Genomic DNA, 24,368 nt, shown 5'->3' with positions numbered 1-24,368 from the left:
AGTGTCCCCAAGTGCAGTTGCAAAAACCATCAAGCACTACAAAGAAACTGGCTCACATGAGGACCGCCCCAGGAAAGGAAGATCAAGAGTCACCTCTGCTTCTGAGGATACGTTTATCCGAGTCACCAGCCTCAGAAATCACCGGTTAACAGCAGCTCAGATTAGAGACCAGGTCAATGCCACACAGAGTTCTAGCAGCAGACACATCTCTACAACAACTGTTAAGAGGAGACTTTGTGCAGCTGGCCTTCATGGTAAAATAGCTGCTAGGAAAACACTGCTAAGGACAGGTAACAAGCAGAAGAGACTTGTTTGGGCTAAAGAACACAAGGAATGGACATTAGACCAGTGGAAATCTGTGCTTTGGTCTGATGAGTCCAAATTTGAGATCTTTGGTTCCAACCACCGTGTCTTTGTGCGACGCAGAAAAATTGAGCGGATGGACTCTACATGCCTGGTTCCCACCGTGAAGCATGGAGGAGGAGGTGTGATGGTGTGGGGGTGCTTTGTTGGTGACACTGTTGGGGATTTATTCAAAATTGAAGGCATACTGAACCAGCATGGCTACCACAGCATCTTGCAGTGGCATGCTATTCCATCCGGTTTGTGTTTAGTTGGACCATCATTTATTTTTCAACAGAACAATGACCCCAAGCACACCTCCAGGCTGTGTACGGGCTATTTGACCAAGAAGGAGAGTGATGGGGTGCTACGCCAGATGACCTGGCCTCCACAGTCACCAGACCTGAACCCAATCGAGATGGTTTGGGGTGAGCTGGACCGCAGAGTGAAGGCAAAAGGGCTAACAAGTGCTAAGCATCTCTGGGAACTCCTTCAAGATTGTTGGAAGACCATTTCCGGTGACTACCTCTTGAAGCTCATCAAGAGAATGCCAAGAGTGTGCAAAGCAGTCATCAAAGCAAAAGGTGGCTACTTTGAAGAACCTAGAATATAAGACATATTTTCAGTTGTTTCACACTTTTTTTTTAAGTATATAATTCCACATGTGTTAATTCATAGTTTTGATGCCTTCAGTGTGAATGTACAATTTTCATAGTCATGAAAATACAGAAAAATCTTTAAATGAGAAGGTGTGTCCAAACTTTTGGTCTGTACTGTACACCTCAGGTTCAAGGGCATCTCTTGCTATCAGACGAAAAGCCAAATCTACTTTAGCCATTATCTGGTGTAATCTGCTATAACTTGCATTTTCTGTCATAAGTGAATTTGTCAGGCTCCTTCAGATGTATCCACTTAAAGCATCAAATAGGAAAGTCACTTGCCATAACTGGCAACTTTTTTTAGCCAGAAAATGTTGCACGTGTATCCTGTAATTATTAACACACATTAAGGTCTGTTTAGACCAGCTCATTTTTAACGGCTAAGTGACTGTCAGCCACTTCTCATTTATGGTCCTGTCTGTTCAGACTGATAGGAACAGAATGACACTTTAGTAGTTGGCCCACAGTACAGACCAAAAGTTTGGGATGGCGAGTGAGTGTGTGTGTGTGCAGATATCATTGTGTGATGACTGTTTATATGTATTTTTGTGTTTCAAATGTGTTTATGAGTGTATGTACAGTACAGACCAAAAGTTTGGACACACCTTCTCATTTAAAGATTCTTCTGTATTTTCTTGACTATGAAAATTGTACCTTCACACTGAAGGCATCAAAACTATGAATTAACACATGTGGAATTATATACTTAACAAAAAAGTGTGAAACAACTGAAAATATGTCTTATACTCTAGGTTCTTCAAAGTAGCCACCTTTTGCTTTGATGACTGCTTTGCACAGTCTTGGCATTCTCTTGATGAGCTTCAAGAGGTAGTCACCGGAAATGGTTTTCACTTCACAGGTGTGCCCTGTCAGGTTTAATAAGTGGAATTTCTTGCCTTATAAATGGGGTTGGGATCATCAGTTGTGTTGTGCAGAAGTCTGGTGGATACACAGCTAATAGTCCTACTGAATAGACTGTTAGAATTTGTATTATGGCAAGAAAAAAGCAGCTAAGTAAAGAAAAACGAGTGGCCATCATTACTTTAAGAAATGAAGGTCAGTCAGTCCGAAAAATTGGGCAAACTTTGAAAGTGTCCCCAAGTGCAGTTGCAAAAACCATCAAGCACTACAAAGAAACTGGCTCACATGAGGACCGCCCCAGGAAAGGAAGATCAAGAGTCACCTCTGCTTCTGAGGATACGTTTATCCGAGTCACCAGCCTCAGAAATCACCGGTTAACAGCAGCTCAGATTAGAGACCAGGTCAATGCCACACAGAGTTCTAGCAGCAGACACATCTCTACAACAACTGTTAAGAGGAGACTTTGTGCAGCTGGCCTTCATGGTAAAATAGCTGCTAGGAAAACACTGCTAAGGACAGGTAACAAGCAGAAGAGACTTGTTTGGGCTAAAGAACACAAGGAATGGACATTAGACCAGTGGAAATCTGTGCTTTGGTCTGATGAGTCCAAATTTGAGATCTTTGGTTCCAACCACCGTGTCTTTGTGCGACGCAGAAAAATTGAGCGGATGGACTCTACATGCCTGGTTCCCACCGTGAAGCATGGAGGAGGAGGTGTGATGGTGTGGGGGTGCTTTGTTGGTGACACTGTTGGGGATTTATTCAAAATTGAAGGCATACTGAACCAGCATGGCTACCACAGCATCTTGCAGTGGCATGCTATTCCATCCGGTTTGTGTTTAGTTGGACCATCATTTATTTTTCAACAGAACAATGACCCCAAGCACACCTCCAGGCTGTGTACGGGCTATTTGACCAAGAAGGAGAGTGATGGGGTGCTACGCCAGATGACCTGGCCTCCACAGTCACCAGACCTGAACCCAATCGAGATGGTTTGGGGTGAGCTGGACCGCAGAGTGAAGGCAAAAGGGCTAACAAGTGCTAAGCATCTCTGGGAACTCCTTCAAGATTGTTGGAAGACCATTTCCGGTGACTACCTCTTGAAGCTCATCAAGAGAATGCCAAGAGTGTGCAAAGCAGTCATCAAAGCAAAAGGTGGCTACTTTGAAGAACCTAGAATATAAGACATATTTTCAGTTGTTTCACACTTTTTTGTTAAGTATATAATTCCACATGTGTTAATTCATAGTTTTGATGCCTTCAGTGTGAATGTACAATTTTCATAGTCAGGAAGATACAGAAAAATCTTTAAATGAGAAGGTGTGTCCAAACTTTTGGTCTGTACTGTATATCAATGTGCAGTATTGGGGCTCATTTACACATCAATGTGGTGTTGACCTGGTCATATTTTTGCTGTGAATTTGTTCACTTTCATATCAGTGCTGGCCATTATTTTTTTTGTTATACACAGATCTACAGATCCATTGAGTTTAATCTGAAACCTGGATCTATATCGGACGAGTCCCTGAGCTCTTCAGTAAGCAAGAACAATGTTGCTTGACTTCCACACTATGTGGACTAACTTTGTATGAAAATTACAAATGGTAAACCTGACACTATGATAAAAATCTGTACCAAAACATTAGAGGAAAAATGTCTGAATGAGAGCTTTGGAGGAGAAAACATGCATGGACAGCTGCTCCATTCACCTAGCCTTGATCTTGCTGCCCAGGTAGAACAGAAGACTTCCTTTTTCTTTTTCCCTTAAGTTTTATAAAGAATTAAAAATTTCGCGCTTTTATTTAAATTTTCAAAAATTAACAGTATATTCAACACAACACAACACAGACACACAAACACCTACCATCCCCACATAATACAACAAGATGTCAATCACAAAATATCTTCATGTTTGGGAAATAAAAAAAGATTTCCAAAAATAGTTATTTATATTCAAACAGAAGGCACCTAAAATAAATCCAGACTGACCTATTAGGGACCCATCAGACAACAGTTAATGTGGTGTACAGGGTGCTGTTATAAGGAACAGTAATATCGCTCAAGAGAACTAGGTGATGCCTCTGCAATTCTCTTAATGCCAAACCCGAGCCATCAATTCACGGGGTCCATAACTTCTCAAACTTGGTAAGGCTATGTGCCCACGATGCAGAAATGCTCAGGATTTTTTCCTGAGCGTTTCTGCATCTCTCTGGCTGAAAAAAAACACATGCGGATTGTACATGCGGATGTGAAGCGTTCTTCACTTGCATTTCCGCATGCGGGTTGACAAGCGCTTTCCAAGCGATTTTAGCATCACTTGGAAAGTGCTTGTCAACTTGGTCACACTATATAAATCCATGCAACCAGCATGGATTTATATAGTGTGACCCGAGAGAATGTAAAAAAATAAATCTATACTTACCTTCCGATGGCCCGTGCTGTCTTGCTTCACCGTCCCGGCTGCCGGCAGATCGCGCTACACTGAAGGACCTGCCGACGTCAGCGTCGCATGACTCTGACGTCAGCGCAGGTCCTTCAGTCCATCGCGAACTGCCAGCAAGTGAAGAGAAGGAGAGCGGGGGCCGCCAGAAGGTAAGTATATATTTATTTTTTATTTTATTCTTTTTTTTACAGTTTTCTATGGTACCCGGGTCCGGAGGAGAGTCTCCTGTCCTCCACACCCGGGTACCATCTGCACATTGAACCGCATGGAACGCCCATCTACATATACAGTGATGCGTAATCCATGCGTTCTAATGCAAGTCAATGGCGGCAAAACGCAGCTCTTCCGCAAAATAATTGGTAGTGCTGCTTTTTTTTCCGTAATGATAATCCACAGCGGAAATTTCCGCAGCATGTGCACAGCACATGCGGATTATCATTGGGGGACATGGCAGGCCTTCTACCAAGCGTTTTTTAAGCGTTTCTGCAGCATTTTTGTCGCTGCGGAAACGCTTAAAAAACGCATCGTGGGCACACAGCCTTATGATGTTTCTCTTCAAGTAAATACTCTTTCCAAGTTCAATAACTAGTTGACTTTATCATTACCTTCTAAAGGAACCTGAAGACTCACCTCTTCTGACAAGCCTAGAACCTGCAGTAACCTTCGCTCCACCATACTGCTGCACGACCAGTATCCTCATCCATCCCTTGTAGACTGTGAGCCCTCGCGGGCAGGGTCATCTGCCCTCCTGTACCAGTCGCTGACTTGTATTGTTCAAGATTATTGTACCTGTTTTTTTTCATTATGTATACCCCATTTCACATAAAAAGTGCCATGGAATAAATGGCGCTATAATAATTTATAAATTCTGGGATTGTGGCTATCTGGTCTGATATCCAGTATTGGTCTACTAATTTCCTGGTCATAAAAAGCATGCAAGACACTGCAATCTTACCATGATCATCTGTACATAAATCCTCAGTATACCACAATACACATACAAAAGGTGTAGGATCAGTGTTGACTGAATAAACCCTATTAATCATTTATTTATTTTACTCACTTATATAGCGCCATTAATTCCACAGTGCTTTACAGATATTATGGGCACTGTCCCCATTGGGGCTCACAATCTACATTCCCTATCAGTATGTCTTTGGAGTGTGGGAGGAAACTGGAGGATCCCACCAAGGACAACATCTGCAAGGAGTTCGTATGTTCTCCCCATGTTTGCGTGGGTTTCCTCCGGGTTCTCTGGTTTCCTCCCGCACTCCAAAGACATACTGATAGGGAATGTAGTTTGTGAGCCCCAATGGGGACAGCGATGATAATGTATGTAAAGTGCTGCGGAATATGTTGGCGCTATATAAAAAGAAATATTATATTATTATTAATATTTTTATTAAGAGCGGATGTAACTAATTCCGTGCCAAAATCCACATTAAAAGCTCTTTCACACATTCTGATATTTTCGGTACCGGAAAAAACAGTACCGGAGATATCCGTGTCTGTGTGCCGCCTGTGTGCTGCATCAGGAGCATACGTACCGGTGCTTGGGAATCAGTGTACAGTTACCACTGTTTCCAAGCGCCGGGTGCTGAACACTGCTCTCATCATTGTCTCCTGCCGGCGCTGCGATCAGCACCAGCAAGGGATAATGATGAGAATAGTAGTCTGCTCCCTCAGTGTCCACCTGTAAAAATAAGAATAAAATAAAAAAAAAATCCATATACTCACCTGTCCTAAGTGTCCCCCTCTGTAATCCATGCGATCGCTGCTGAAGGGGAGCCGGAGAGAATGACTCATGCAGTGAGCGGGCCTCGGATCTCACTGAGTGACAGGACACCGCTCGCTGCAGGAGTCATTCATTCTCACTGGCTCCTCGGCGTGTGCGGTCGCATGGATTACAGCGGGGATTCCCGGTGGTACATGTTACAAGGATGCAGGGGTGGATTAAGAGTAGCAAGGGCCCTGGGCGGTTTAGAAGGCGTGGTTTCCCCCCCCACACACATACATACCTGATGTATCAGGTGACATGTCACATGATCCCCTGTGATAGATCATGTGATAGTTCACGTGAAATTAATTTGGCACAATATTAATATATTAATTATAATATTTTTTTTACATTAATTGTATGACTTAATATTGAGCACAATTAAGTATGCTGACATCCCCTATATACAGTATGAGACCCTTCACACAATATGAGCTGCCACAATCCTCCCATACACAGCAGGAGGCCGCACGTAGCCATCTATACACAGTGGGATGCCACAGGTAGCCATCTATACACAGCCGGAGGCCACACGTAGCCATCTATACACAGCGGAAGGCCGCACGTGGCCATCTATACACAGTGGAAGGCCGCACGTGGCCATCTATACACAGCGGAAGGCCGCACGTAGCCATCTATACACAGCGGGAGGCCGCAGGGTGCCATCTATACACAGCAGGAGACCGCACGTAGCCATCTACACACAGCGGGAGGCCCCACGTAGCCATCTATACACAGCGGGAGGCCGCACATAGCCATCTATACACAGCGGGAGGCCGCACGTAGCCATCTATACACAGCGGGAGGCCGCATGCAGCCATCTATACACAGCGGGAGGCCGCACATAGCCATCTATACACAGCGGGAGGCCGCATGGTGCCATCTATACACAGCGGGAGGCCGCACGGTGCCATCTATACACAGCGGGAGGCCGCACGGTGCCATCTATACACAGCGGGAGCCCGAACGTAGCCATCTATACACAGCAGGGGGCCGCACGGTGCCATCTATACACAGCAGGAGGCCGCACATAGCCATCTATACGCAGCAGGGGGCCACACAGCGCCATGTATACACAGCAGGGGGCCGCACGGTGCCATCTATACACAGCAGGAGGCCGCACGTAGCCATCTATACACAGCAGGGGGCCACACGGCGCCATCTATTCACAGCGGGAGGCCGCACGGCGCCATCTATACACAGCAGGGGGCCGCACGGCACCATCTATACACAGCAAGGGGCCGCACGGCTCCATCTATACACAGCAGGGGGCCACACGATGCCATCTATACACAGCAGGGGGCTGCATGGCACCATCTATACACAGCAGGAGGCCGCACAGCGCCATCTATACTCAGCGGGAGGCCGCACGGCGCCCCCCCAGAGACAGCGGGAGGTCGCACGGCGCCCCCCCAGAGACAGCTGGAGGCCGCACGGCGCCCCCCCAGAGATAGCGGGAGGCCGCACGCCTTCACACACACACAAACATATACAGACATATACAGTACAGACCAAAAGTTTGGACACACCTCATTTAAAGATTTTTCTGTATTTTCCTGACCTTGAAAATTGTACATTCACACTGGAGGCATCAAAGCTATTAATTAACACATGTGGAATTATATACTTAACAAAAAAGTGTGAAACAACTGAAAATATGTCTTATATTCTTGGTTCTTCAAAGTAGCCACCTTTTGCTTTGAAGACTGCTTTGCACATTCTTGGCATTTTCTTGATGAGCTTCAAGAGGTAGTCACCGGAAATGGTCTTCCAACAATCTTGAAGGAGTTCCCAGAGATGCTTAGCACTTGTTGGCCCTTTTGCCTTCACTCTGCGGTCCAGCTCACCCCAAACCATCTCGATTGGGTTCAGGTCTGGTGACTGTGGAGAGCAGACCTGAACACTTCAAATATCCACTTGTCAATAATTTTTTTAGAGCATCATGTCAATTCTTTGGTATATATTTGTTTTCCACATATTTATTTTATGCAGCGTAATCACGCCCAAAACCATATTATACCCCATATAATTAAAAACGCATCAAAAATCAAACTGCAAAAAGTGTCTGTAACCGCATAACTGGGACAATACCCTGAAAAATCCACACAGTGGTCCCCAACCTTTCTTTCCTTGAGAGACCACGTTCAGATCTGAGAGATAATTGCGAGTCACATCCAGCCCTCAAACCCTTCCAAGTAGCTATTATTAAGTTTCCCCACAAAAGCACACCGAGATCTTGTGCCCTCCCTCCATTATAAGCAGGATACTTAGCTCCCATTCAGTATTCTTGTATCAACACTCTCGCTTCACAGCCCTCTAACTAGCAGTATCTTTCTAACCCCCACTTACCATAGTTATTTTCCTCCTGCCTCCTTCCAGTATATACACATTTAGATCTACTCTTCTGTGCAGGTCTACTCAGAAAAGTCACCATCTGGAGACCTACTCTTCATAGCTGTTTGCTAATGCACCCAGCTGACAGACAGCTGTGAGCCATAAGTTAGGGACTCCTGTACTAACATATGGTATAAATAAATAGTAAAGGTAGTAAAAAAATGCAACAGTTGTACACCAACTTCCCTGTTAGCTATCAGGTTTGTAAGTAGCAGCAATAAGTTGCAAAAAATTCTAAGGCTATGTGCGCACATTCAGGATTTGAATGCATAAAATTCCTTAAGGTTTCTGCATCTCTTGGCAGGAAAAACGCAGCAGGAAAAAAATGTGCATTTTGCCGTGATTTTGATGTTTTTTTTTACAGCAATGAATGCTTTTTGGAGCTAAAGATATTTGAAAAAAGAAACGTGGGACATCGCTTTAACCATTGGACTACCATCAGACCTGGGGTGAGTATATTGGTTAATTTAAATGATTAAAGAATGTGTCTGTTGTATTTCAAATGCAATGTTTTATTCTCAGTGTGTGTATTTATTTAACTCTTTACTTTACTTAGGCTTAGTAATGAGAGGGTCTGATTGACACCTCTTCATCACTAAACAAAGGGCTAGGTGTCAACTAATCCCATAAACCATAATCCCATTAGCATTCCCATTCATGTCATTTCTGGGGCAGCTGAGAGCTGCTGTTTTTAGCCTATGAAGGTGCCATTAGGCGATCATGTTCCCTGGCTATTAACAACAGCTCACAAATGTTTGTTTAGCCGCTACGTCCCCATGATCAGAAACCAGCAGCACTTTGGACGCAGCGTATTTTAGCTGCGTCCAAAACGCTGTGTTCTACTGCCACACTTTTGTTGTCAGTACATGCGGATCCACCACATGTAATGACATTTCAATCGGTCAAAATCTGCAGTGGAGACTAGCGTCTCCGCTACAGAAATTGGCATATTGCATGTGAGTTTGGGTACATGCCCACAATCAGGAGCCGCTGCAGGTTTGAAGCTTCGTATTTATGCAGCGTGAAACCCACAGCGGCCAGATGTTACAGCATAGTGGATAAAATAAAAAGAGAGAGAGAGAGCGCAAAGCCCAATAGGGTTACACCTGTAGACATAGGGAATAATAGTAAAAAGGTGGTTCTCACCTGGTTAGGTTGTGTGAGGACACAACTACCATAACATATAAAAGGCAGCTGCAGCGGATCTCCAATAGGTGTCCCACAGGACCAGAATAAATCCAATAAACAAGGATTTTATTATATGTTCCTGATTTGAGGATTTTTCAGCGGCGCTTACGTATATCTCTACCTTCGCCGCCTTTGGATTTACAGCATAGTGGATGGGATTTCTAGAATCCCATGTCCACTATGAGTGCATTTGAGGCTGTGGATCACCCGCGGACACTGACATGCGGCGCGTCTTTCAGGACCGCAGCATGTCAAATTCTCTTGTGGAGTCGCTAGTCTCCGCAGCAGAAATTTGACCACTAGAATGTATTGAATGCAGTAAATCCACATGGTTCAGTGAACACATGTAGATTTACCTGCGTTCAATAGAATGCAGCGTTTTGGATGCAGCAAAAATATGCAGTGTCCAAAGCTCTGCTACATCCAGATCGTGGGCACATAGACTAATATTTAAAGAAATGGCGTGGGCTCCCAGATCATTTTCATAACTAGTAGAGGGAAACCCGATTGCTGGGAGCTGATATTAGTAGCTGGGGAAGGGGCCATTAGCCAAAAATGTTCCCTGGCTATTAATAATAGCCCTCAGCTGTTTGCTTAGCCTTTACTGGCTAGATTACAGGGGGACCCAGAAAAAAATTGATGTAGGGTCCCCCTATAAAATCTAACCAGTAAAGGCTAAACAGACAGCTGCGGGCTGATATTTAATAGCCAGGGAAGGGGCCATGAATTATGGCTCCCTCTGTGGCTAATAATATAATCTCTCAGCAGCCCCAGAAATGGCACATCCATAAGATGCGCCAAATCTGGCACTTAGCCTCCGCTCTTCCCACTGCCGTGTAGCGGTGGCGAGGATTTGGGTTCATGTCAGCCTTGTATTGGTCCAAATTAAATAAAAAAGCAGTCTATAGGGCGCTAAAAGAATGAACACTAGAGGTGAATTTTTTTTTTAGGACTAAAAGATAAATTTAATGAGCCCTTTCCACAACGCGTTTCGATAGTGATAGTGGTACCACCTGAGGAAGATAGTTCACTATCGAAACGCGTTGTGGAAAGGGCTCATTAAATGTATTTTTTAGCCCTAAAAAATTTTTCACCTCTAGTGTTCATTCTTTTAGCGCCCTATAGACCGCTTTTCATCAGCTCATCAGCTCCGGTGCCCTCACGGGCTGCATCAGTGTTGCGTGGGAAAATTCCCACGCACCACTGGAGCACTTCAGGATTGTCATTGCATTAACTGGCACACGGATTACCTAGCATTTTTGGTGCATTTCCGCGTTGAAAAAACGCCACAAAAATGCATCAAAAACGCACAGTGTGCACATAGCCTACTGTTGCCTTATTTCTCTGTGATGCTTGGGCTATGTGCCCACAATCAGGAAATAGCAGCATTTTTGACGCAGCGTCTCCACTGCAGATAATTGAAATGCTGCGGCTCGTAAACCCGTACCATGGGTAAGCTTACACAGCGCTAAAGGAAACCTGTCATCATGAAAATGCAGTATAATCTGCAGGCATCATGTTATAAAGCTCAGCAGACTGATGTATAGGGTTGTGAGAAAAGACTAGGTATAACCTGTATTTTCATCACTTAATCCTCTGCAGAAATAACTGTCTGTCACTGATAGGAACGCCCACTGGACCGGAAATCCCAGAAGAAGCAGAGGTTTAAATGAATAAATCACAGGTTATACTGAATCTTTTCTCACAAAATCACATATCCTTCTCTATAACATGGTGCCCGCAGATCGCATTTCATTTTCTTGGTGACAGGTTCGCTTTAAATAGAATCGGATCACAGTAAATTGTCACTCTGATCATACTCTGATCACAGTTTGAGCCGAGTGTCATTACCATAATTGGACACATGGAACCACAGTATAGCATCCAATTTTTACGGATACATTGCATTTCTATAACTTTGGAGAATGTATATGGTCTTAGAAATGGTTAATAACTGCTGCTGTAAAAAAAAATGGACTGCATAAAAATGACAAGTGAAAAAAATCATCCCACTTTCTGGATGAAACGCTGAACAATTCTTATATCCGCCTGTGTGAACCTGCCCTTTCAGGCATTTTTATCATGCATCGTGCTCTGGGACGGTGTTCTTTCTAGAAGTTTTCCCATAGCAATTTTTATAGGTTGCTTCCCAAAATGCTTGTGAAAAAAAAAAACATGTTTTTTTGGGGGGGTGTGAGGGGTGGGGAACCATATGGCCTTCTATTGAATTGTAATGCTATGTTCACAAGTTGTGTTTTTGCAGCTTGTTTTTTTTTTAGCTGACTGTTTTGTCAAAGAGCTGCGTTTTTGAAAGATTAAGCATGTCACTTCTTTCAGCATTTTTTGGTGCTAAAACCTGCAAAAGTTGAATTAGGTTATTTTTATCTGCACTAACTGTATCAGCATGCACAAGAGACAAATGAACACTGAAAAAAAAACACAACAAAACCTGTTTTTTTTTAACGTTGCTTCTTTAATGCCAAGAGCGCAGGTTTTGCCTGCAGAAAAAAAAAAAACCGCATCAGGAATGCAACGTGTGAACATAGCCTTACTTGGTGATTTTTAAGAATCCCTTTCAGTACCATGGACATCTTGGTGTCACAGTAAATTGCTGGAGTCACTAAACCACAAGTCTGCCGTATCCGCCCTGATGGTGGATTCTGTTGGGTACGTTACAGCTTCATTCGATCACTATGCCAAGGATGTGTGGAGCTCAGCTTGTCATTTTCCCAGTCATGGCCCTTAATGTGATGACGGGTGGAGTCAGGTGAACATGCTTAGGTCCTGACAGAATAGTGTCAGAGTAGTCTGAGGAAAGGTAAGACAATGTTGGTAGTGGGATAACTGGTTTATCGAGATCTCCCCAGAGGAGTGGCGTGACGAGAGTTTGCGCCCTCGGCTGCTGTGTTTGTGTCTCTGGTAAGTTGTGTCTTATTATGTCTACTCTTTTTTTAGTTAATCTTTACATTTTCGATACTGGCTCATGTGTAAGGCTGGGAATGATGTGACTTTACATTGGCTGATGGCTTTTATTATTCCATTAGTAATGTATAATGCACTATTCAGCCTTCCTCATGATCCACTCAGGATGGGCTACGTGTCTCCATGTTTTGCTTACTGAAATATGAAGGAGGAAGAAGATAATATGAAAATATTTTCTCAATAATACAGGCTTCTCAGCTATATTTCTATATTTGTATTCAATAGGTCTTTGGGCTAGAGGTTTAGTGTACCTCTAAAGCCTAAAATCGTCTAATATGTAGGTGAGACTTTATCAAGCCTGTAATCTTCATACAGCTGCTCTGGAGCAGCTCCAAATTACCACTGAGATCTCGGAGCGACTATGCAGGTTGGGTTCCCAATTTAAAAGAATAGGAGCTTTTATATTAATTTCTATAGGTCTAAAACTGAGGCTGTCATTTGTTTAAAGGGAAACTGTGGGCACCTTTTTACATACGGATCTAGTGGAAAAGCTGTGTAGGCGTCTGTCCCTCCAATAAAAATGTAGAGATCTGATGCCAGTCATGAAATATCTAGAGTAGAAACCATATGCAAGTCTGATACATCTGATCTCTAGAAAAAAAGTATCATTTTTATTGGAGGACAAGCGCCTGCACAGCTACACCAATAATTTCATCTGTAAAAATGTGCTGATAGGTTCCCTTTTAATTTCAGCCTGAGTTTTCTGTAAGACCCAAAAAATCAACACTTCTTCAACATTAAACCAGGTTATGTATTGTCAATTAAGTTGAAGATACATTAAAGGGAATCCGTCACCAGGTTATTGCTAGCCCATCTGAGCGCCGCAGGGAACCAGATTCCTGCGATGGGTCACTTACTGAGCTGCCTTCTGTCATTTTGATAACATTACAGTTTAATCTGCTTCTAATCTACCAGTGCTCTGTATTACCCCACCCACACACAACATTGATTGGCCGCTTTCTGCCCATGCACAGTATACACATAAAGTTGCCAATTAGTGGTGTGGGTGAAGTAATACAGATCTCATGAATATGCATGACTACCTGGGAGCTGGTTTACTATTCATCTAATGATCTCCTTCTGAACAGTGATTTTATCAAAACTACACTAAACAGCCCAGTAAATGACAGATCACTGGAATCACGGTCTCTGTCCGTACCTTATGCAGCTTTCAGAATAGGTGGCAAAAATCTGGTGACAGATTCCCTTTAAACAGGATTTCTTCAAAAGCTAGGTATTAGTTGCTCAGGTCGAGCAAATTGGAATACTCGGGTGCTCGACCCGAGCAACGAGCCCAATGTAAGTCTATGGGAAACTCGAGCATTTTTCAGGCAGCTCCCCCCCGGCGGTCTGCAGAGGGCCTAAAAATTGCCCAAATCGATGGGAACAGTGCTCAAATGACATAGGAACAGCATGGGGAAGACCCCTGGAAGCATCTCTGACTCCCAGATCACTGCTGTCAACAACGTGGTCAGAGTATTACGCCACTTTTACGGACTCACAATAAAACATACAAAAACAAAACCAAAATGGATTTTCCTGGGAAATATGTTAAGGAATATCCTTTCCAGGGTAATGACTTGTATATAAGGCAAAATAAATAACCAAAACCAAAAATACTCCTCCACACCTTGGGTTATGTTCACAGGTAGCATTTTTGATGGATTTTTGCACGTTTGCATTGCTTTCAACAAAGACAAATGCATTCACTGGGAAATGTCATTTTAACATTTTACAACCTTATCTGGCCATATGGTGTGTGACACATCATCAGACACATGCATACAGTGCTGAAAAGACATGGGAACATCATGGGGAAGACCTCTGGAAGCATCTCTGACACCCAGGTCACTGCCTAAAAGTGTGCCCATCATAAGTGATCCTTGGCGCATACGAAGATGCCTCCCGTCATGCATCTGTCGTTGCAGAATTGCAACAATCACCGTCCACGTCCTTGTCCCACTGCAGTGTTCAGTTGTCCCTACCCCATTCCTTGGAATGCAAGCGCAAGTATGCAGGCAGCCACCCACCCACAGGCTGCAATACTATACTGCCAAATTTTTGACAGCTGCTTGCACTTGAAATGTGGCCTTTTAGACTCGTGGAGGCGGAAGCTTTTCATAACCTCATGCCGGCGGCGGCCGGATGTCCATACTCGGTCCCCAGCCGCCACTATATTTCCTGGTATCGCCTCCGCCTTCCACAACCACGGGTCCCACAACATTACCTGTGCCCTCCCCAGTGAACTTACTGGGAAGGACCGCCTAACCACAAACACGTGGACAGGTGAATGTGGCCAGGGACGGTACGGAGCCAGTCCACAACTTTTTTTGCTAAGAGTTGTATTTAGCTTGGTGAAAGGACTGGCATAGAGGGAAACCGTATCTACCCTACGTGTCATTTCTCCCAGGAAGTCCTCTAAAGCTGCTTGCACTTGAAATGTGGCCTGAACATTACTGCTGGTACTTTTCTGTGGGAATTTGCTTGCCTCCTACCAGCCTGGAATATTTCCAGCAAACTATGGTACGACGCCATGATATTGGCACTGCCCCCAGTACCAGTAGCGAAGCCATCCCCAATTTCCTTCTCAGGAATTTTATTTGGTAGACTGAGTGGCTGCCCTAATACATTTTCTCACAAAGGTGCTAAAGATAGAGTGGCAGTAGGTGCAAGTTTCTCCAGCCTGTTAGATATTAAAGGGTGAACGGCAGCACATTGGATCAGTGGTTAGCACTGAAGCCTTGCAGCGCTGGGATCCTGGGTTCAAATCCCAGTAAGGACAACATCTGCAAGGACTTTGTATGTTCTCCCCGTGTTTGCGTGTGTTTCCTCCTCAGTAAAAAAGCAGCCATGGAGTGTCCGGGAACCTTTCCACACACTTTTCTTAGCCAGGACTGCTTCTCGGCAGGGTTGGACGGTCCCACCAGAGAATCCTCTGGTGTGCCTTGGCTTCTACCTCAGGAAAGTTCATGATAGCGCTAACTTTGCAGCTGCTATGGGGCTCTTGAGCGGGTGAGAAAGGTTAGCCCTCTGAATCAAATCCTCTAGTGGGCACAATGTTTTTCAATCTGAAACAGCTTCTCAGTGGGAGTTGTATTTCACCACAGACATATTCTTTAGCTCGGAGAAAGGACTGGCATAGAGGGAAACCGTATCTACCCCGGCTGTTATTTCTCCGTCACCAGGTTCCGCCCATTGTCACACACGACCATGCCTGGCTGTATGTTCAGCGGTGAGAGCCACAGATCAGGCTGCTGTGTTACAGCTTTCAACAACCCTGCAGCGCTGGGCGGTTTGTCAATTAATTTTGTTTTTTTTTTACGTTATTTTTTTAAGACCAATTCATTCACCGGGAAATGTCATTTTAACATTTTACAACCTTATCTGGCAATGTGGTGTGTGACACATTATCAGACACATCCTGTTTTATTTATGATGGAGGGACTCTGAAAGTCATAAAGCCTATTTTTATAGGGACATCAGACGGCCCTTACTATTCTTAAAAGGCCAGCAGTCTGCCCTAGCTATTGTTAGAGAGCCATCAGCCGGCTATGCTTTGTTGTTCCCATTATTAACAAGTGGGTCTCCTATACTGTTATTGCGTATCCAGTGATTGCAAGGGCTGCCAAAAATTTGGACGCACCCCAATACCCCTTTGAAGAGACATAGAGGTTCTCAGTAAAAAAAAATGTTCCCATTATAAAGGAGTGGGTCTCCTATAGTGGTAATGCCCATGCTGTGACTGCAAGGGCTGCCAAAATTTGGGAAAAACCCCACTAAGAATTTAAAGACACATCGAGCAGGGCCACAGTAACAAGGTACGACATGTTCCCATTAGAAAGGAGAGGGTCTGCTATACAGTTATAGGGTATGCAGTGAGTCCAACGACTGACCAATTTTAGGAAAAACCCCACTAAGCATTTAAAGAGACATAGAGCAGGGCCACAGTAACGACAAATTCCCATTAGAAAGGAGAGAGTCTCTCATAGTGTTGGCCTATGCAGTGAATGCAAGGGCTGTCAAAAATTTGGAGGCACTTCAATGAACCTTGGAAGAGACGTGGAGGAGGGCCTCATAAAAAAAAAATGTTCCCATTAGAAAGGAGCTGGCCTCCTATACTTGTAATGCCCATGCACTAAGTGTATGGGCTGACAAACATTTACCCCTGGGGGGTATACATGAACATACTGTATAAAAAAAATTTTTTACGGGCATCATAAACACCCTTTAAAAAAAGTATGTGGGTGTTGCATCACGGACCACGGTCACCCTGGTGATATGGTGGTGGAGGATGAGGAGAAGGAGGAGGACAAGAGCAAATAGCCAAAATCAGGAAGCGTATACCCATGTGTGGGTGTGAAAAGGTGCATGGGAATACACCTCCCAAGAAAAGACACTGGATTTGAGTTTGTTACGCTGCTATCATTCGGTGGTGTTGAAGTATGGCCCAATCCAGCCCTTGTTCACTTTTATAAGAGTCAGCCTGTCAGCATTTTCAATTGGCAGGCGGATGCTCTTATCAGTTATAATTCCACCAGCGGCACTAAAAACCCGCTCTGATAAAATGCTGGCGGCAGGGCAGGCCAGGACCTCCAAGGCATAGAGAGCCAGTTCATTCCACGTATCCAGCTTGGATACCCAATATTTATAAGGCACAGAGGAATTACGGAGGACGTTGGTATGGTCGGCAAGGTACTCCCTCAGCATCTTCCCAAACTTTGCACTCCTTGTGAGAGTACCCCGCGCCTCAGGGCTTGTGCGATGGGAGGGTCTGAGAAAACTCTCCCAGAACTTTGACAGTGTTCCCCTGCCTCTGCTGGATTGAAGTTGTGTCTCTCTCGCCTGTACTCCTTGGTTGTCCAACGAAGTGTGCCCTCTGCCGACAGCGTTTTCAGATGGGAATTTTTTTAATAGTTCCGCAACAAGGGCCTCCTGGTACTGCTCCATTTTTGTAGACCTGTCCGCCTCGGGACTAAGAGCTATAAAGTTCTCCTTGTAGCATGGGTCTAGAAGTGTCACCAACCAGTAATGACTGTCACCCAAAATTTTGAGAATGCGAGGGTCATGGCAGCGTAACATAAACTCAGCCATGCGTGCCAGACTACTAACAGGCAAGACTTCTGTGTCCTCACCAAGAGGATGACGGATCATCTCCTCCTCCTCCTCCTCCTCCTGCTCCTCCTCGTCCTCCCTGTCCTCCTCCTCGTCCTCCCTGTCCTCCTCCTCGTCCTCCTCCTCCCTGTCCTCCTCCTCGTCCTCCTCCTCCCTGTCCTCCTCCTCGTCCTCCTCCTCCCTGTCCTCCTCCTCGTACTCCTCCTCGTACTCCCTGTCCTCCTCCTCCTCCTCCCTGTCCTCCTCCTCGTCCTCCTCCTCCGTGTCCTCCTCCTCGTCCTCCTCCTCGTCCTCCTCCTCGTCCTCCTCCTCGTCCTCCTCCTCCCTGTCCTCCTCCTCCCTGTCCTCCTCCTCCCTGTCGTCGTCCTCCTCCCTGTCGTCCTCCTCCTCCTCCCTGTCGTCCTCCTCCTCCTCCTCCTCCTCCTCCCTGTCGTCCTCCTCCTCCTCCCTGTCGTCGTCCTCCTCCTCCTCCCTGTCGTCCTCCTCCCTGTCGTCCTCCTCCTCCTCCCTGTCCTCCTCCTCCTCCCTGTCCTCCTCCTCCTCCTCCCTGTCCTCCTCCTCCTCCTCCCTGTCCTCCTCCCTGTCCTCCTCCTCCTCCTCCTCCCTGTCCTCCTCCCTGTCCTCCTCCTCCTCCCTGTCCTCCTCCTCCTCCCTGTCCTCCTCCCTGTCCTCCTCCTCCCTGTCCTCCTCCTCCTCTGGCCATCCATGCTGAACAGACGGTATGACAGCTGTGCAGGTAGTACCGTCTATAGTGCATGAAACTAGCTCCTGTCCTTCCTCTTCCTCCTGTTCCTCATTGTCACCCAATCCACGTTGGGACGAGATGAGGTTGGCTGTGTGTAATCACCCTATATGGTTCCTTGCTCCATCTCATCGTGCTCCGCCTGCAATGCATCCTCTTTGATTGCGAGCAGAGAGCATTTCAGAAGACAGAGAAGCGGGGATGGTGACGCTAATTATGGTGTCATCGCCGCTCACCATCTTGGTGGAGTCCTCAAAGTTTTGGAGGATGGTACATATGTCTGACATCCATGTCCACTCCTGAGGTCTTATGTGTGGAGTCTGATCGGAATACCGACGGCCTTGTTGATGCTGGTACTCAACAACTGCCCTCTTCTGCTCACAAATCCTTCCCAACATCTGCAGTGTAGAGTTCCAACGCGTGGGGACATCACACACCAGTCTGTGAGCCGGAAGCTGCAAACGCTGCTGAAACACTGCAAGGGCAGCGGAAGCTGTAGCTGACTTTCTAAAATGGGGACACAGGCAGCGTATTTTAACAAGCAGATCCGGCAGCTCCGGGTAGGATTTGAGAAACCGCTGAACCACGAGGTTAAGCACATGGGCCAGGCGTGGTACGTGTGAACTCGCCTCGCCTCAGAGCCGCCACCAGGTTCCGGCCATTGTCACACATGACCATGCCTGGCTGTAGGTTCACTGGTGTGAGCCACAGCTGTCCACAACTCTTCAGCATTGTGTGTTTTTTCACCTAAGCATATTAGCTTCAGCACAGCCTGTTGCCGCTTGGCCGAGGCAGTGCTGCAGTGCTTCCAGATTGTGACTGATGTGGTCAGGCGGAGGTCTGATGTGGTCAGGAGAGCCAGGCGGAGGTGACCGAGCAGACCGCGAGGACCAGTAGGAGGCGACCGGAGGGACGAGCGCAAGAGAGCGCTGTGGCAGCGTGCAGTGCCGGCCAGCGGAGGGTGCCAGGTGGTGGAGGACCGGTAAGAGGCGACCGGAGGGACAAGCGCGCTGTGATAGCGTGCAGCGTCCCTAGAGGAGGTGAGTGAGGGGCAGGAGGCCGCGATAAGCGGCCCTACTGAACCCAAGTGTGTACTGTACTGTATTGTATTTGTATCTGTATTGTAATTGTATTGTATTCCCTAGTCCATATTTAATTGATTACCCCCCGTCCATATTTAATTGATCACCCCCGTCCATATTTAAATTGATTCCCCTGAGCACCCCGTCCATATTTAACTGATCCCTCTGACCACATTAAATTGACCCCCCCGTCCTCATTTAATTGATCCCCGACCACCCCCGTCCATATTAAAGTGATCCCCCTGACCACATTTAAATGATTGACCCCCCCCAGCCCATAATTGATTGATCCCCCTTGTCCTATTTAATAGATTCCCCTTGTCCACTTTTACTCATCCCCAGTCCCTATCTATTTGCCTTATCCCCCACCATATTTAATTAACCCCTGTCCATAATTAATTGATTGATTCCCCAGACCACAATTAATTATTTCCCCAGTCCATATTTATTGATATTATTGATACTTATTGATCCCCAGTCCTTAGTTAATTGACCCACCGTCCATACCTATTTATTTGCTTTACCCCCCATCCTATTTAATTAAACCCCCTGTCCATAATTAATTGATTGAATCCCTAGTCCACAATTAATTATTTCCCCAGTCCATACTTATTGATCCCAGTCCATAGTTAATTGACACACCGTCCACACTTAATTAATCCACCTGACCCACTCAGCTGATCCCCCGTCCATACTTAATTGATACTTAATTGATCCCCCGTCCATACTTAACTGATCCCGCGCCGATATCTAATCGATACACTTGCACATCCCTAATTGATCCCCGTCCATACACCTATATATAAATAATTGTGTTTTGTACTTGTACATATATACTGACTGTATCCCCATATTTAGAATGACGTCCATGTTGGCCGGAGCCGTGCAGTGTACATCTTGCGCAATGTATGCATTCCCTGAGCTACCGCTCAGGGATCCATACTGCTGCGAGAGATGTGAGCATATCGTGCACTTGGAAGCCCAAATCCTGGATCTAAGTGCTCAGATAGCGGTACTGAGGAGCATCGACAACATGGAACGGAGTTTGCTGCTCACCGAGCAGACACTCAATGGGTCAACACTGGGGGTGGAGCTTAGTGGGTAAGCGCAGGCTGAACAGGCAGGGAGCTGGGTAACGGTTAGAAGGGATAGAGGGAAGAAGTATAGGAAGGCTGGTTCAGAACCGGCATTATTGGAGCACGACAGATCCTCTGACCGCCGGGGGAGTGTATGCTCCAGTAATGAGGGGGAGGGGGGAAGTGTAGGGCAGGCTAGACAGGTCCTGGTAGTGGGTGACTCTATTATTAGGGGGACAGACAGGGCAATCTGTCACAAAGACCAGGATCGCCGAACGGTGTGCTGCCTCCCTGGCGCTCGAGTCCGGCACATCGCGGATCGGGTTGACAGGTTACTGGGTGGGGCTGGCGAAGACCCAGCGGTCATGGTCCACATTGGCACCAATGACAAAGTGAGTGGTAGATGGAGGGTCCTTAAAAATGATTTCAGGGATCTAGGTAGGAAGCTTAGGGCAAGGACCTCCAAGGTAGTTTTCTCAGAAATACTACCAATCCCGCGAGCCACACAGGAGCGCCAACGGGAGGTTAGGGAGGTGAATAAGTGGCTAAAGAGTTGGTGCAAGGCAGAAGGGTTTGGGTTCATGGACAACTGGGCCGACTTCGCTGTCGGCTACAGGCTCTACCGTAGGGACGGGCTGCACCTCAATGGGGAGGGTGCAGCGGTGCTGGGGAAGAAGATGGCTAATAGGTTGGAGGAGTTTTTAAACTAGAGACGGGGGGGGGGAAACCAAGGAAATAGGTGGGATGTGAGGCATGCAAGGGGGAAGGGGAGAAGTGAATATAATGAGGGTGGAGAGGGGGGTGGGGATAGTACAGTTAGATCGTTAGAGAAGAATAGGATGCTAAATAACCCCAAAGTTTTATCTTGCATGCTGACCAACGCAAGAAGCCTGACCAATAAGGCGGATGAGCTGCGGGCGCTTATATCGGAGGAGAGGTATGACATCGTAGGTATAACAGAGACTTGGCTAGACGATAGCTACGACTGGGCGGTAAATTTAACAGATTATAGTTTATTTAGAAGGGACCGGAAACAGGGGAAGGGCGGAGGAGTCTGCTTATATGTAAAGTCACGTCTAAAGCCCAGACTAAGGGAAGATATAGGAGAGGGAGAAGAGGGGGTCGAGTCCATGTGGGTAGAGATAGAGGGGGCAAAAAATAATAATAAAATATTACTGGGGGTCTGCTATAAGCCACCCAATATAACAGAGGAGAATGAGAAACTGCTATTAGGACAAATAGACAAAGTAGCAAAACATAATGAGGTGATTGTAATGGGGGACTTCAACTACCCGGATATTGACTGGGAAACAGAAACCTGTAGATCGCAGAAAGGAAAAAGGTTCTTGACAAATATCAAGGATAATTATCTCTCCCAACTAGTGCAGGAACCAATGAGAGGGAAGGCAGTGTTGGACTTAATATTGACTAATAGGCCTGATAGAATAACTGAGGTACAGATAGGGGGGCACCTAGGTAATAGCGATCATAATATTATCAATTTCAAAATGCCCTTCAGTAGGGTTATCAATAAGGGAACAACTAAAACATTAAACTTTAGGAGGGCGAAGTTTGATCAGCTGAAAGAAAACCTTCAACTTATAGACTGGGACAAAGTTCTTAATCAAGGAAATACGAATAGTAAATGGGAAACCTTCAAAAGAATTCTGAATACTCAGTGCGAGAGGTATATACCGTATGGGAATAAAAGGGCCAGAAATAAGAGGAAACCAATATGGTTGAATAAGAACGTAAAAGGGGCGTTAAATAGCAAAAAAGAGGCATTCAAGAGATTAAAACAGGAAAACAGCAAGGAGGCACTAATGTGTTACAAGGAAAAAACGAGAACCTGCAAAAAACAAATAAAAATAGCAAAGGAGGAAACAGAGAGACGTATTGCTAGGGAAAGTAGATCAAATCCCAAACTGTTCTTTACGTATATAAATAGTAAAAGGATTAAATCGAATAATATTGGACCGATAAAAAGTGATGAAGGCAAAATCATAGAGAACAGCTGAGGATAAAGCTAATCTATTAAATAAATTTTTTTCGTCAACTTAAACAAAGGAAAAAAAACTAACAGGCGAAATGAGAAGTGACAAGCTTAATCCTCCACTAAGTATGACAAATCTAACCCAAGCTGGGGTACAGAAACGCCTCAGTAACATTAAAATAAACAAATCACCAGGACCTGATGGCATACACCCACGGGTACTAAGGGAACTAAGTAATGTGATAGACAGACCGTTATATCTTATATTTAAGGACTCTGTTGAGACTGGGTCTGTACCACTTGATTGGCGACAGGCGAATGTAGTGCCAATATTCAAAAAGGGAGCAAAAAGTAACACCGGAAACTATCGGCCGGTGAGTCTGACGTCCGTTGTGGGCAAAATTTTTGAAGGCTTTATTAATGAGGCAATCATGGAGCATCTTGATGCTAATAATCTATTAACCCCGAACCAACATGGATTCATGAGGAATCGCTCCTGCCAAACAAACCTGATTGACTTCTACGAGGAGGTTAGCTCTCGAGTAGATCAGGGGGAACCAGTGGATGTCGTGTATCTCGACTTCTCAAAAGCGTTCGATAGCGTGCCACATAATAGGTTGGTATACAAAATGAGAATGATGGGGCTGGGGGAAAATGTCTGCAAGTGGGTAGCTAACTGGCTAAAGGATAGAAGGCAGAGGGTGGTTATAAATGGAATATACTCAGATTGGGTAAGCGTCACTAGTGGGGTACCACAGGGGTCTGTACTAGGCCCAATGTTATTTAATATCTTTATTAACGACATAGTCAACGGGATAAATAGTAAAATATCAATATTTGCAGATGACACAAAGTTATGTAAAACAATTAATACAAAAGAGGATAGTGAAGACCTACAGAGGGATTTGGATAAGCTGGGTAGGTGGAGCATTAAATGGCAAATGAGGTTTAACGAGGAGAAATGTAAGGTCATACATATGGGAAGGAAAAATGGAAGTCACCAGTACTCACTGAATGGGAAATCATTGGGGAATTCAGAGATGGAGAAGGACTTGGGCATCTTGATTGATAGCAAACTAAATTGGAGTGCCCAAAGTCAGGCCGCTGCTGTAAGGGCAAACAGGGTAATGGGATGTATCAGAAGAGGTATAGCTGCAAAGGATGAGAACATTGTTCTTCCACTGTACAAAGCACTGGTCAGACCACACTTGGAATACTGTGCTCAGTTATGGGCTCCAATATATAGAAAGGATATAAATGAGCTTGAAAAGTGTGATGAAAGCCGGCCGGTGGGTGCAGCTGTCTGGCGCCCCCTTACCTCTCAGGTCAGTCAAGGTACTGCACCTAGAGAAAGTAGTGCCAGGAAGCTGCAACCAGCGCAGGGAACACGGTAGTGTGTTATCCCTTCAACGTCACTAAACCGTAACGTCACTACACAGCACAACTCGCTAGCGCCCTCTTAGCCTCAGGTCAGTCAAGGAACTGCACCTAGGATAAGCGGTCGCCAGAGAGACTGTCCTGTAACCTACTGGGTATCGGGGCCCTCTGTAGTGAGGGCGGTATATATATCTTCCTTGGCCGCGCCAGGAATATATATATCTGAACCTCCGACCGTCACTACCAGCCTTCCCCAATCCCCAGTTGGTATGCTGCCACCAGTCCCTATTTTAGATATACGCCCAGTCCGTGAATGGGCCTATATCGGGTCAGGAACCAA

General features: G+C 45.6%; 1 protein-coding gene across 1 annotated transcript in view; it reads left to right on the top strand.

Moving 5' to 3' along the window:
• The first annotated feature begins 12,450 nt into the window (after window positions 1-12,450).
• Window positions 12,451-24,368, top strand: part of LOC141217108 (cell cycle control protein 50B-like) — a 55,477-nt gene continuing 43,559 nt past the window's right edge. The window contains exon 1 of the mRNA XM_073665743.1: window positions 12,451-12,583. The gene's annotated coding sequence lies outside the window, so the exon portion shown is untranslated. The remainder of the gene's footprint in view (window positions 12,584-24,368) is intronic.

The sequence above is a fragment of the Phyllobates terribilis genome, unplaced genomic scaffold, assembly GCF_046119375.1.
Source record: "Phyllobates terribilis strain yellow unplaced genomic scaffold, ASM4611937v1 Scaffold_2__4_contigs__length_985480577, whole genome shotgun sequence".
In the NCBI taxonomy this organism is placed as follows: Eukaryota; Metazoa; Chordata; class Amphibia; order Anura; family Dendrobatidae; genus Phyllobates; species Phyllobates terribilis.
This window is presented reverse-complemented; position numbering and strand designations above follow the sequence as displayed.